The sequence below is a fragment of the Rhipicephalus microplus genome, chromosome 10 (assembly GCF_043290135.1).
Source record: "Rhipicephalus microplus isolate Deutch F79 chromosome 10, USDA_Rmic, whole genome shotgun sequence".
NCBI lineage: Eukaryota > Metazoa > Arthropoda > Arachnida > Ixodida > Ixodidae > Rhipicephalus > Rhipicephalus microplus.
In genome coordinates, this window is record NC_134709.1 from 49,874,740 (window position 1) to 49,888,378 (window position 13,639).

General features: G+C 41.0%; 1 protein-coding gene across 1 annotated transcript in view; it reads right to left on the reverse strand.

Moving 5' to 3' along the window:
- The window catches only part of LOC119181701 (allatostatin-A receptor-like), an 87,559-nt gene extending 74,167 nt beyond the window's left edge, over nt 1-13,392 (reverse strand). Inside the window, exons 1-2 of the mRNA XM_075875623.1 lie at nt 13,075-13,392; nt 11,757-11,996 (exon numbers count right to left, since the gene is read on the reverse strand). The gene's annotated coding sequence lies outside the window, so the exon portion shown is untranslated. The remainder of the gene's footprint in view (nt 1-11,756; nt 11,997-13,074) is intronic.
- Nucleotides 13,393-13,639: the final 247 nt, after the last annotated feature.

Consider the following 13,639-nt stretch of genomic DNA (forward strand, 5'->3'; position numbering starts at 1 on the left):
GTATAGTGAAAACAATTTGATTCAAATTTACCTTACATGCCAAAACCATGAAAGTACTCTAGAGGGTCACCGCAGAGGGGTCACATCGAATATTTTTTGGGCATGCCGAGTTTTTTTTAATGTTGGATTCACTTTAAGCTCACTTCCATTATTGCATTTCACCTCTGGGTCTAAGTATCTACCTTGCCCTAGAATCTGACTCACACGCTAAAGCTTAGAGGCATGGCACCAAGCTACCTGAAGCACTACTGAAGATTCATGATGTACTGGAATCATCTCATAAGTGACTTTTGAAGAATCAATCGCTATACCAGCCCTCTTTAAAGGTACACAAAGCTACAGTAGCATGACGTAGTTTGCTGGTGAAATTCAAAAGCCCTAACCGTATGTTTAGCTTTAAGCTTAGTGGTCATCGTATATACATGGCATCTCGGTAGAAACGCCGTGGTATAAGCGTGATTCATTGAAATCATGCATTATTTTTTTTTCGCTGGAGAGTTACCACTTTATAGCAGCCCTCTTCGCCCAACATACATTCACGTTGCATTTATTTTATTGATGTTTTATTACGCAATTGCATCTTAAGCAGAAGGAGTGATTTTATATTGGCAAATGAGAGTGCAGAGGCGTGTTGCAGAATAATAATGATCAAGGGCATATCCAAAAATTTTTTTTAGGGGGGTTGGGAGCAGATAATTCAAACATACTTCAGATATATGATCGTGGTTGCGTTTGTATGTGGTCGTGCATACATATGCGAGAAAAATAAAAAAAAATCGGGGAAGGTGGAACCCCCACTTCTTGGCTGCTCCACTGTTCACGACATCTGTCAGTACTGTAGATGATGAGAAAGCTCAAACGCAACATATCAGACATGTGTATGAAATGACGCTAACCGACTAAATGATCGGTCAAGCATCCGTGACTTCGGGCGTGTGCCCCATGTAGTCCGTGCCACGTATACAATTCCGTAAAGAAGTAAATGAGCCGGAATAATGTTCCTTTCCGAAACGCAGTGTGTTTCACCGAAAACCTAGGTCTAATGAACTAACTTCTTTTTCGTTTTCAGTTGACTGCGATCACCATAGTTTTGTTTATTGCTTGTTTTCCTTTTTACTGAATGTCGAAGAAGCCAATGGCGGTACAAATAGAGGGCCAGGATTTTTTTTAAAGCTCTATCGCGTGCGCCTAACTGTGAGCGAGATCGTACGGCTCAATTCACACAGAAACAATTAAAAGTTCCATTTCTGTTTTTTTTTATCCCACCTCACGCTCCATATCACTCTCGAAACACTTTTGTTCATTTTTTCGCAACCGTGGGAATAAAATGAATCTTTAGCTGAAACTGAAAAGCAATTTCACGACACCAATGGTTCTCTCTGGAAGCGCGTCTAGCGGACCGTCTGCAGCAAGTGAGGAGGAGATTTGTTTCGCGGGGACAGATTCATGTCTTCATCCATCTGTACTCACTCACCCAAACGAAATGGCCTCTCGTCGCCTCTCGTATATACGCGGGTCGCGCTATAGATCTTTGAGCCGTAAGCGTCCTCAAACTTATTTTCTTCGCAGCATCTGTTTTGAACGTCCGCTACCAAAAAGCGTATCTTGCGGGCAGGTATTGTGCATTGTATTTTTAGTTCGACGAGCAATGGTGGAAAATTAATTTTCGCCCAGTGAGTTAGAAAATTGATCGGGAGAGGAGTAGCGTCGTATGCGGCTTCGGTGAAGTTGCGCCAGAGTACGATCGTTGGCGTTAAGAGGAACTGCTAGTGCACGGCGAAAGAAAGGGAGGATTGGAAATGTTAGCAGGTGGAAACGCAAGGTGAAGTTCATCGCGAGTTGTTATCCAAGGTCCTAAGCGGTAGGCGCTAGCGCTGAAGCTGGCCAAGCCGCGTAGCTTCGGCAAACTGTGTTTAAGCTCTCCAATAACGTGTATAATGATAGAAGAAAAAATGTTAAAATAAAAGGCGCATGCTACGAACGGGTAGGAGTGACGAAGTATTATGTATAGAAATTGTTAACTAACGTTGTTGCCTTCTTATGAAAGTATATGACCTTGCCTTGGCAAAAACTATTATTGTGACTTCGCCTCTGTCAACGTGCAGGGGCATGCTACCAGCCTTCACGGTCGAAAGGTTCAACTACAATCAGGGAATAACAAGACTGACACATATGTCATTTACAGAAGAACCGTGGATATAGCCGGCCAGTATTGAAGTGAGAGCCGGGAAGGGGAATTGGAAGGTGGTGTCACATTGGGAAGCAATGCCCCACAAATTGATTGAGAGCACAGTTCTGGAAAAAATAGTTAATGATTGTTTCCAGGAGGATTTGAAAATGCGTTCAAAAACACTAAAAGCCTCTCATAAAGTAACCTGTCGGGAGCAGCATGCATTCTTTATTATCAATGTTTTAAATTATTACAAAAGAGAGTTATTTTCACCAAATAGGTGTAGCAAAGGAGATAGGAATCTGTATTGGAGCTTGGTATGGGAACGCAAACCTTAAAGTGTGCTCCACGAAACGTTAGGCGAAATTGCGCACTGGCTATCCTTAGTATTATTAGGAAAAGTTACTATGCACATTCATTTAAGAAACTAATTAAAGAAATACCCCTTGTTTTGAGAAATTTTGATCACTGCAACTATTTCATACTACAGCCTTGGAATTGACTTCTGAAAATCAGATTCAACCGACAAACTTTTTCAAAGTTGACGTGCCTCGAAACCTCACCCGCTCCGTTTTGCCGGGCAAAGCGTGTGCCGGAAAGTAAAATCAATTAATCGATTAATTCAAGAAGCTGGTGAATCCCCTACAAGGGCACTAGATTACAGTTTTCATTGGTGTCGTTTGACGGATGAAGCGTGTGTCGGAAAGTAAAATAAATTGAAAGTTTAATTCAAGTAGATAGTGAATCCCCAACAAGGGCACTAGATTACAGCTTTCATAGATGTCCGACGCGTGGGTTATTCTTGAATTTAATACTTTTTACTTTCCTGAAACCTACTTCTTAAGTATTACTTCACCTCGTCCTTGAAACATTTTGTATAATGATGCCACAGTATCAAGAAGAGAGAGAGAGAAATAAATAAAAGGAATATCAAGAAAAAAGCTATTTCACCTACTCCTTGAAAAAAATATCGCGTTTATGCGCTCACATTATTCTGTGAGAGGCTCTATCAGGTCCCTGAATAAAATCGGGGCAGATAAACTCACAAATTCTTGTATTTTAACTACTACTACACAGAGTAAAATAATAGCTGTAGTGCCTGTGTTTGAAGAAAAATATTTTTTTTAACTTTCGTACTAACAATAGCTAAACACCTATTATAAAATCACTAATGTTTCAGCTAGCGGTCATGCATAACAAAGCAGAATGGACGAGAAACGCCGTGAGTTTTAAAATTATTCGAACATAGAGCAGAGTTTATTTGTCGGCGACCTAGGCCTGCTTTCAATAAAAGCTGTCGCTGTACTCTCCTCAAAAAGTACCATCTCAAAAGACACCCATCTCATGACCCCAGGCATTTAGTTTGGTGATAAGGATCAGCTCCTCACTTTCCACGGCATATCGGATCACTACAAAAAACAAAGGGAGATACATCTACAACCCCACCCTAAACTAGATAGGTCCCAAGAAGTAGACTGGAGACGCTTACAAACAAGAACATATCAAAACCCAGTGCACCACAACCGCATATACCTCAGGCAATTCCGCCACGCTGGCTGTATCCTATGTAAACACGATGGCGCAGACATGGAGCACAATCTTCGGAAATGCCCACACATTACACGGCTCTTCGAATACCAAAACCAGGACCTCCTTGAGACGCGTTGGCTCGACGCTCTGGCTAGCTCATTCGAAGACGAAATCTCGGCCATCCAGCAGGCCCGGGAAGCGGCGGAAAGGCCATACTTTACCGCGACCACCCGGGTGTCCTAGGTCCGGTAGCTAATCTGCCAGTTTTAAATAAAGTTTTGTCCATTTCATTCCATTGAGGGCATTGCGAGGTGAAGTCACGCGAGATTCAGATCAGAATAAGATTGTAGCATCTGAAGGGTTATCGCCTGGGGCGTCTTCAACTTTTTGTGTGGTAGAAGAAGTACTTTTTTTTCTAGATAGAAGTGCTTTGTGAATTCACCATTATAGAAACACTTGATCACTGAGAATGTTCCTTCATGACTATGAATCTACCCTCTAAACTCAGTTTTTGTTTCAGGAAGCGCGTTTTTTTTTAATCGTAAGCTCTCATGGCATAACTCAACCTTTATTTACTTCTCTAAGCCAGCTTTCATGATGTTTACGCCCTACCTTGATTCTCTTGCATCTACTTTACGCTAATTTTATAATTTTTCATTATTGTGACTCACAAAATTTTACATTTTCTCGCTTAACTACCCGGGGTCAGTACCTCCGAAGGTATATTCAACACCGGTATATCGCCCGTGACGTACCGTGTTCTTTTTTATTTTTTGTTCATCTACACAGTAAAGTATGGAAATTTTATTTTTATTTATTTATTTTGTTTATTTAGTTATTTCATACTACCAGCCACCCTTTTGCAGCCAGAGCAGGAATGGTGCAGTGCAGAGTTTGAATGCAAAGTTTACACGCGACCAGTAACACGGTCCACAGTGCAAAGGGAAGCAGTAATGCAGTAAGGTTTCAGATTGTCACGACACACACACAAGCGCGTTTACGTTTATTTTTATTTCTTTGTCGTTCACAGGGCGCCTAGCTCTCTTTGGGTGGCTGTCGTCAAATGAACAGCGCGCTAATTGACTCGCTTGTGCAACACCTCCCCCCCCCCCCCCTCCTTCATTATCATGTCAGCCTCCTACTTCTTCTCACTACGAGAAACGGCCGTATTTCCTGACTGAACAAGCTCGCAGATGAAGCAGTACAAGACCTCCATCTGTATTCTCGATGTCTTCATCGGAGTCGACAAGGGAGCACGTAAGTCCCACAAGCGCTGGCACTGTGCCTAAGCACACTGAAGCCGAACGACATCTTTTCATTCAAATTATAAAATTTCGCTTTTTAGTTTCAATTGCTCTGCGGTATTATGAGGCCTGACCGCAGTTAGGCGTCACTGCAGAATGTCTTTATCACAAGCTGAGCTCAATTGATTGCCTTGTGCATACATTTCTTCTTTATTTTTTATAAGAACTAACAGACAACGCCAAGAAAGTATAAGGAACGTTATTAGTGAAGTAAACGTAAAGAAGAAATATTGGACGGGAAGATCGCGGGCAGGAACCAAATTTGCGACCCTCAAATGATGCGTCTGGTGTACAGAGCATCGGACGCATTATTTCAAAGTCACAGGTTGAGTCCCTGCGGCGGCATGTTGTCTTTTCATGCAATGTCGTATCTTCACATTTACAGTCTATTTACTATTATTAACATGCCCTATACTTCCCTTGAGCTTATTATCTACCAGTTATTATTATTATTTTGTCTAACAAAGAAAAAGGAGTCCTTAAATCTTCCATTTCTTTCCTTCCTTTGTTAGGATCCCTTGTATTTTTTTCTTATTCAGTTCATTTCATTTTTTTTCGGATCATATTATTTTTCAAAGTAGCCGCTGAGTGTAGTGACGGTAAGTACTGGTAAATAAAAAATAAGATGTATAAGGTATCTCCGTTGTTCATTATAATCGGGTTTCAGTAGAGATATTGATGTCTGAGATTTTACGAACCAAGTATACAGTATGTTAATAAGGAAGGTCCCAGTGGAGGGCTCCGGAAATTTCGACTACCTGTTATTCTCTAATGTACCCTAGTGTCGCACTATACACGGGCCTATCCAATCAAAAGCGACCGCCGGATCGGTATCGAACCGGTGAATTTCGGGTCAGCAAGGCCTTGAAGTAAATTCATTCGAATGTGATGCGTTTGTTAGCAGTCTGCTGTACGTCGTGGTATACAATAGACTGTAGGTGAACATCGTTCATCAACATAAAACTTGTCCGCTAGTTATCCACTCCATAGGAACAGTGAGAAAATAGATGCGTTTGACAATTTAAGCTTCCTTAAACGATTCGAAAATGCTCTCGTGAAGACAGAGTGTTATAAACTCGGTAATTTATTCTCTATACCTCAACATGTAGAAAACTGCACATAGACACTTTCTATTTAGTGGTACTCGTTTCATGTAATATACGGAAATCACTGCGGATGTAGGTTTTTATTTTATTCTGTGACCGATTAAGTGCATTGTTGCATCATGGTCACAAGACTTCTTTTTCATTTGTAAGGTTATTCGAGGATTTACGACTGACAGCCAAAATACGGAGATTTGAATGTAGTTTATCCAATGTTAAATACGGTGAAAAAAACAAAAACTGTGTGGGTGAAAAGTCGGGTCGTAAAATCTCAGCTATGCGGCCTAGATTGGTGTAAATAATTGTAATTTGTCAAGGTTGCTATCACAGCACCTTTCTCATGAACCAGCACGATGTACAAGTGGCCTTTTGCAACGCCGAGTGATTGTGAACTCCCAGGGAAAAAAAATGAGCGCTTTATACATTCTTGCAGAAACTCCCGCTGTTTGAAGTAAAAAAAAATTGTACTATCACTGAGAGCTGAATTTAGGGTCTTACTAAAGCGAAGTGCTCAAGTATAATCGTTTTTTTGTTGTTCAATGCTTAGTTTATGTGTTTACTAAAAACAGTATGTACTTGTATTTAACGCAATTACTGTTAAGTTGTCTGTACAGCCTTGAAGGTGCGTTGAAGGAGTGAAAGTGTGGGCGCATTATTAGTAGAAACGCGAACACGCGAGTGTTAAATTTCAATTTCACTTCTTCAATAGGAGAGCAAAAGGTTTACAAAATCAGTGAAGGTGATTTTTTCGATTGCGGGAGGCGAAGATGGTTCGTCGGCCGAGAGCCTCTGGTCAGGCCGGCTCGTAAGGGTGATGGACTTTTTCATGGTTCGCAAGTGCACCACCTCTCTGCACTGCATATTCGAACAAGTAATGGCGGCACCTGTAGTGCTTCAAGCAAAGACGTGGTCCTAGTCGAACGTGCCTAGTCGAACATTTTCCTCGTCTGTTAGTGAGCAAAGCACGTTTGAAGAGGCTATTCGCACTAAGCGACAAGCTGCCATTACCTGTTGCAACTTCATAGCAGAAAAGCTAACTTTACAATTTCAAAAAGGGTCTATTTGTGAGCCTTCTAGACTACCAGTGGTACGTAAACAATGATGAGAAAGAGGTCGGTGAGGGGGGCTCAGCACAGCCTGCACCGGGGCATGAATCTAGTGAGATTGATTCGAGAGTATAGAATTGGTATTGGACGACACGAGCTTCCACAGTAAGAGTAGAGATTCCTGCCCGGAAGGGTAATGATGTGTGTGCAATCTCTAATGTTGCTTAAATTCGTGATACGTCACCATACGATCATGTGTCGACCACATGATTTCCTGTTATTCATTCTGCGTTCCAAACTAGGTGGAGCTGTGGGCTCGGGAGGCAAAATTTCGAGCCTGATGGTGGGTGGCCTCGTTACCAGTGAATCAAGACGGGGTTAGTGCCCAAATAAATTGAACAGTGGAAGGTTTTGGGCTCTTATACGGAATTTCATTAGCTATTGAGGTAATGCTCCCTTGGGTATTAAAGGGAATAGTGGTTTTAGAACCACTAAATTTTTTTTAATAAATGCATATAAGGAGAGGTTGGTGTCAAGGAGTGGCTCCCGCTACTCCTATTTTCTTGTACAACAGCGAACATCGCATATTAGATAACAAACTCAGGGCTATAGATAGGTACATAGCATAACAGTTTCGCACAGAGTCCAAGTTTTTTAGTACAGAAATCTGTCTACACCACACTGTGTATGTTGTGGTAGTGTTGGCTATGGCTAAGGCGATGGTCACCTCCTTGGTCTCCTCTGAATTTGTTATTGTGACTGAAGCTGTCGATACGTGTCGTCGTGCATATTTTACCACGGTGGCTGAAAAATCAATACGTCTCTGCATCTCCGCCATGCGCTGTTTTTTGGGGTAGTTTTAAAGCCGGTGTGCAAGTCCTTGGACCATGGTGATACGTGGGGTTGATATTCCGATGAATTTTAAGATGTGCTTATTGAATGGAGGGTAAATTGGTTCAGGGAAGTAAGAAAGCGCTCTAACTAAGTATAGCGACCAGTCGTAGTGTGTGATAGTTAGGCATAGTCATAGCCATATACAATCTCAAGTAACCTTCGTCATGCGGTGTAGATGGAGTCAATACTAAGGTGCTAAAGAATACAGTAAAGGTCTCAACCAAAATTCCACTCTATATTTTCCAGCAGTCTCTAGAAACTAGCATAATACCGTCTGACTGGAAGTTGGCAAAAGCAATACCAATATTCAAAAGTGGAAATAAAACCTCGTGTGAAAATAGCCATCCTATTTCGCTTACATGCATTTGTTGTAAAATGCTGGAAAACATCATTGCTTCGCATATTTACAGATATCAGGAATCCAATTATTTATTTTTCAAAAATCAACACGGTTTCCGAAAGGGTTTTTTGTGTCAGACTCAGCTGTTCGAACTAATAACAGATCTTCACGCTAATATGGACAATAATTATCAAACTGACTGCATGTTCCTGGACTATTCGAAGGATTTTGACTGGCTTGCACACTGTCGTCTGATATCGGAACTATTCACCTTGAAGTTAGACTCCCGTACACTATCATGGCTTCGCAATTTCCAATCTAATCGGCAGCAGCACACAACAGTCAACAATTTTTCTTCTCTATCTGATGTTTCTTCAGGTGTACCACAAGGCAGCGTTCTCGCACCATTACTTTTCCTCATATTCATAAATGATCTTCCGCAACATGTCTCTTCTTGCATCTGGGTATTCGCCGATGACTGCATTATTTGCTATCCGATCAATAACTTTAATGATCACCGGTCGCTTTAAAATGACCTCGATGTAATAAATGGTTGGTGTAGTACATGGCTCATGACTCTAAATGTCTTAGAATGCAAAGTAATGTAATTCACACGTAAATCTAGCAGATCCGAATTTTCATACAGCATTAATTAGTTCATTATATCAATTGTAACGCAATATCGGTACTTGGGCATTATACTTACAACTACTCTATTGTGGTTCGACCACATTAAAGCAATCTCTGCCAACGCTTCCAGGTCACTTTGTTTCTTAAGACGTAATTTGAAAGCTGCACCTTCAAGCATTCGCAAATTATCATACTTAATCCTGGTTCGCCCTCAACTAGAATATGCCAGTTCGATCTGGTCTCCCCATCGAAAATACTTAATGGACACATTGGAAAAAATTCAGAATAGGGCAAGCCACTTCATCGCCCATAACTACAGTCCCCAATCCAGTATATCGTATATAAAACGACAACTTTCACTTCCACTCTTGAACATCCGTCGTGACATTGCCTTGATTTCATTCTTTCATAAAATCAGCCGCTCCTCCCTAATCACCATTACTGGTATGCACAAACCACATCTCACCTCACGTAGATTACACTATCATCTCAGCTATTCCCGTATATATGGCTCTACAAACGCGTCCAACAAGTCGGCACTCCCACGTGCCATTATTCTCTGGAATAGTTTGCCTGATTACATTGCTGCCGAGACAAATAATGAAACATTCCGCCATATCTTATCGATCCGCCTCACAAACTTCACCGAGTAGATGCATTTTCGCAGCGCAAGGACGAATTTTGGGAACTTTTTCACCCTACACCATCATCAAAGCAAATCTCTCGTATGCTACGTCAGATGAGGTATTTCTTACTGGCAGTTATCCCGCCTATCGCCTTTTTTTTTCTTCCCGCAGTAAATTCACACCGCTGTATTGCTTCTATAAAATGTATCGTTTTTTTATCTTCATCGCGCATGGTATTAGTTTTTATTTCGTAAAACATGAACTCGTTTTAAGATTGTTGCAGTTGTGACGTCTAACCGCTCCCTTCTTGTGCTCAAGAAGCGCACACTTTCGCTAACTGTTTGCGTGCGTGAGTCATCTTTACATGTAAATACTTATCTGTAATGCTTTCCGTTTATTACATTGCAATTGCATCTTTTCTCACGTATTTTGCCAACTCTATATGCATATGTACATGTATCTAGTGTATCGCCCGCCTTACTCAATGCCCCAGCCTGGGGCCTGTAAGGTACCTTGAAACAAATAACCTCTCGTAGTGCGCGAAAAGGTGGGCTGCCACCATCGGCTCTAACGTATGATATATATATATATATATATATATATATATATATATATATATATATATATATATATATATATATATATATATATATATATATATATATATATATATATATATTGACCTTGAGTTCGCAGATAGAAAACTTCATAGTGCTAGTGTGCGAGATAAGCCTGGTGCACGTGAAAGCTTCTTTACAAGTACAGGTTATATTTTTCCCAGTTGACAAAAAATTTTGAAGTTCAATTTGAAAAAAAAGTTGTGTGAGAACAGGAAGTTGCCATAAATTCTGTAGTGAAGATTTTCGAACAATTTCAAGACTGAACAATTTCATGTGCTCGGCAGTGAATACGAATTAAATGTTTTCGCGCATTGTGTCAAAAGCTCAATTCACACCCAACACACGCTCACGGTAATGTGCCATTCTTATGTTTGTGTTCACATTACTCGAAACACTTTGTTTCATTTCAAAGACAAACATTAGTGTTTTGCAATAAGTTCTCAGGATATATGCGATTGCTCAAAAAAAGATTTACAAAACCAATTTTTCCGGCTGCTCATATTCTACTTTGTGATGTTGTTGAATTCTTGCTTCCCGGTACTGTGCCTTTTAAGAACACCTCAGATACAGTCAGTACTTCATGTGCTATATTAATTGCGCAGGAATATGCTCGCGCGAAAGGCAATAAGTTTGGCGAGATATTTACGTAATTGGCCTCTCCTAAATGATATCATTCATTGTAGTAAAAGCTATGCGATAATATCTACATTAAGTTCTTTGAGTATCTGGGGCCCCTATATTTTCTATTGCGGCTACGCCGAAAATTTACTGAGTCATTATGGTAGCATCACTTGCTTTTCAAAAGAGACCGGTTCTTAGGCATGTCGAAAAAATACAGCAAATAATTTACCATTGCCATTAGGCATAAAGCGGATATTATAAATCACAATAATGAAGTGTGATCAGCAGAGTTTTCGCCTTTTGAAAAAAACAAAAAAGCAATGTTGCACCCTAAATGTCTTCGCATTTGTTGATCCTATGCAGGTTGCAACCGTTTATAAAGCGTTACTCGTTGACATTTTCTCAGCGGTTCAATGCAGACGCAGTCTATAATTTAAGAATTCTCGGAGCAGTGTGTGCCGCACCAAACTGTCATCTCGTCGCTGTTCAAAGCTTCTGTCAAGTGCGTTTCTCTTGTATATCTTGTTTCTCTTGCATGTCTTGTTTCTCTTGCACATTTCACAGTATATCTCGATAACTTTGAGTGTGTTAAGGAGGCAAATTCATGTTATACAAACTTTTTACTTATAAAAAAACGTCTTGCGCTAAGAATTCTTTTAACAAAATATATCAGTCAAGATGCAGAAGCTATCATTAGAGAAGCCACCTGACCGACGGGAAAACAAACGAACGACAAGTTCGATGCATTCTGTCCCGAATTTTAATAATTATAGTGCTCTAAAGAAATTTCGAACACCAACATTATTTTAGAGGTAGTCACTGAGCTCTTAAAAACTGTTTACAAACAAAACACAATCCTCAAATCCACTTACCGAGAAAGTCCCTTGCTCGTTGAGTGGGCGGTCTTCGGAATACCGTGTTCTCTTGGGCACTCTTTACGGTCCTACTGACCTTGATCCAAAATGTTCTTCGCACGCGCTCGCTTCTTGATATATTTGTTTTTTTTTCTTTCACTGAATCACCACTGTTTCTGAACGTCTGCTGTTCGTCACTTGAGCAGCCACACACTGCCAATGCGTCTATTGTTCACCGTGGCGGTATGGCGTAATTTTCTGCAAAAAATAAAAGAAAGAAAAAAAGTCACCACCTATACTAGAAAAAAAAAACAAGCTTACAGTGCGAAAACCCTGCACTCGCACTCGGACAGAAAATAGCAGGGTCAGTCATCACGAAAGAATGAAAAACAGGTGAACATCCCGAAATTTAAGGGCAAGATATTGCAATGAGTACGTGGTAGGTGTCCTGCACTACTGTATCAGCGATCAAACAGTTACCCTAATTTATTGGACTGAATTTTCGTACCTCGAGATCGCTAAGCATTTTTCTTTCTTTTTGTGCTGAGCGATTTCTTGCTTCCTGCAAAATACGCAGCATTGTTTCATCTCTAAATGTTTCACACTTGAAACAATTTATTCTTGATATTAGTGCCACTTAGATATATTGTGGTTGAATTGTACATTTTTTGGCTATCCTGCGTGGACCAGATTAATCCATTATGACTTTTAGTTGGACACTACCTTGTCCCGCAGTTACAGCTAAAAAAATATTCTGAAACGAATAAAAAATAAACAGGTGCACCGCAAACATCCCAGCCCTAAACTAGCTTTCGTGTTTCTCTCTCGGATGGGAGAAGCAAGAATCAAGCCAATTATGTTGTGAAACGAATCGAAAGATATCCGGGGCATCAAAACAGCGACAGATTTTTTTTTACTGCACGTGATCTAATTCATCCACGGGCTCGGCAATACGAACTCCTCGCTTAATCTGTAAAACAAGATTCTCCATTTATTACCATTTTATTTTTGCTGCTAGCAACAGGGTTAAGTCGAAGTTTCGCATCTCAAAGATTAGCACCAAGGGTAAAAAAAAAAAACTAGCATAAGAATATAAGAGGCGGTTTCTATTACAAGTACATAACTAATGAATTGTCTGGCAACACTTGCTTTCTTTTGCATATTGTATCACCCAGAGAAAATTAAGGCGATGCCTTAATCTGCCAGTGACAACCATTTCAAGTGATCTCTAACCAATTTGCAATAATCTCTTTCCGATACCAGCCGAGATCCCAGGTTCAAAATACCGAACAAAATTGTATCACGTTAATGAAATCACGCAGGAATATCTACTTACGTCTTGTTACTCCACAAATCCTTCTTTCCCTCCACAAAACGCCGAGTGGGCGCAAAACTTTCAGATTCGCGCCAACTTTCTTCGTTCGGGCCAGAGAGTCAAAAACAGTAAGTCAATAAGAGTTTGAAACAAGTTGACCGACAATCCCGTGCATCCAAACAGCGGCAGATCTTTTCGACTGCAGACAAATCCACTTTTTCCACCGAAAAAAAAAATGCTTCGTCGTTAACCGCAGGGTTGAGGTGGGGCACCGACTCTGACAACGACGGGACGCTCTGTTTCCAGCGAGCAATCAGCGCATCCGTCCGACGCGGGGTTCGCGCTCCAACTCCCGCCACGGGATGCCGACGCACTCAGGGTTCGAGATGCGAGCGGCGCGCTCTTCTGCGGCGCGCGCATGCGCCGTTGCATTCCTGAACTCGAAGGAGGATGAGGAGGAGACGAGGGGACGGGGAGGGTGTTGTAGCGGTGGGTGATGTCTGCAACAGCTTTTTCTGTTTTGTCAATACGTAGCGAAAAGGGACAGTGTCTCCCGACCAAAAGGGTACAGAGCACTCTCTCGTGC